Genomic DNA, 1848 nt, shown 5'->3' with positions numbered 1-1848 from the left:
ATAATTTGTTCATGCATCATGAAAGATGTGGGCATAGGAGCAGTTTGTTCGCTAAGAAATGTGTTGTGCTCAGACAGCTCCACATTCTAACTCGTTAGTGAGGTTAGAGTGTAACTGACAAAATTTCACGAAAATTCCGAAATTTTTGCATGTTTTTTGGCGATTACGTCGCCATAGTAACACGAAACGCGAATAAAAATAGTAGCCCTCATGCCGAGACCGAGCTGGTCGTTCTGATATAAAATTTGTGGGGGTTCTTTGCCCGGTTCGGGCTGCATTAAGGGTAACGGAAGAATAATATATAATAAAGAGACACCTTATTCGGTGTAGAGTAATAGGTGCCTGCATGCATTGCATGCTCTCTATGCACTGCTGGCAGGCCCCAATTAAAATGATTTCAACATTATAACCTAATGTCAATAAATATTCATATTGTAAATATTCATACATCAGTGAAATTCTTTGAAAAATATGAAGGTATACCTTAGAACCCAGACATCGGACAGTGTCTTACTTGAACCTCTGGAGCACTCTGGTATTAAATGACAGTACCACTTGACTTCATTGAGACTTGTTACTTTTTGTACAGTCCTATGAGACATCTTTTGTTGTGAATTAGAGCTACAAACATTTTTTAGTCATGCATTCATCAGGAAACCCTAACTTAGCTTGAATGAGTTCAGCTTCAACCTTGGCTCAGACACAAAGTAGTTTATTAAATCATCAAACACTAAAACACTGAGTCAGCTTCATACTGAGTGTTTTCAGTGTTTGTCTCAGGAGACAGCTGCAGATCGAGAAGAAAACAGGCAGCTGTCTTTGTGGTAAATTTATAAAATGCAGATGGATAGCTGTTCTCCTCATAAAACAATTAAAGACACATTTACAATGACTTGCAAAAGTATTCATCCTTTTGATAGTCTTCCTATTTTTTATTTCAATGTAAGTAACGGAAAAATGCATAAATACTCTGCATTAATGATTTTTAATAGAGAAAAAGGGTTTTATTAATACAATTAAAATGAAATTGGAAGGTGGTGTACATATATGTTCACCCACTTTAAAGAGAGGGAGAGAAGCCCTTGTAACTTCGAGTCAATTTGACCAAAAGGCCAGAGGAGGATTAAAAAGCTCTAAACATTACCTCCAGAAGCCACAATCCTAAATAAGATTCATCTGTGGACAATTTGAGTGTCAGATGATTTCAGAAAATATACACCTTCCAGAGATTTTATACTGGGATGAAGGTCCACCTTTCAGCAGGACAATGACTTTAAAAAACTCTGCTGAAGCAACACTTCACTGGTTTAAGGAGAACCAATTAAAGGTCTTGGGCTGGTCCACTCAAATTCAAGTCTTCAAACCAACTGAGAATCTATGGTTTGATTTAAAGATTTTGGGCCACTAACAGCATCCATCCAACCTGAAGGAAATATAGCAGGTGGTCATGAAGAATGGACAAAAAGTCCAGGTTAGATGAACCAAGAACATGGAGAAGAACCTGAAAAGACTTAATACTGGAACTGTTAAATAAGGTGGCAACATAGAAGAATGACTTTTGGGGGTGAATATTTAGGCACATGCCGCTTTTCAGTTTTAGATTCTTTTTTAGAATTATTTAAAACATATTTTTCCCCATTAATTCCATTAAACTGAAGTATTTTGTAGAAATATTACTTATAATCCAATTAAATTCCAAAGTGTAAAGAAATTATTCAATCAATCAATCAATCAAATTTTATTTGTATAGCACATTTCAGCAGCAAGGCATTTCAAGGTGCTTTACATAATTAAAAAACAAAATAAAAACAGCATGTGACAATGAATAAACAGTAAGAAAGAGATAAA

This window comes from Kryptolebias marmoratus, linkage group LG6 (assembly GCF_001649575.2).
Source record: "Kryptolebias marmoratus isolate JLee-2015 linkage group LG6, ASM164957v2, whole genome shotgun sequence".
Classification (NCBI taxonomy): domain Eukaryota; kingdom Metazoa; phylum Chordata; class Actinopteri; order Cyprinodontiformes; family Rivulidae; genus Kryptolebias; species Kryptolebias marmoratus.
Note: the sequence above shows the minus strand (reverse complement) of the source record.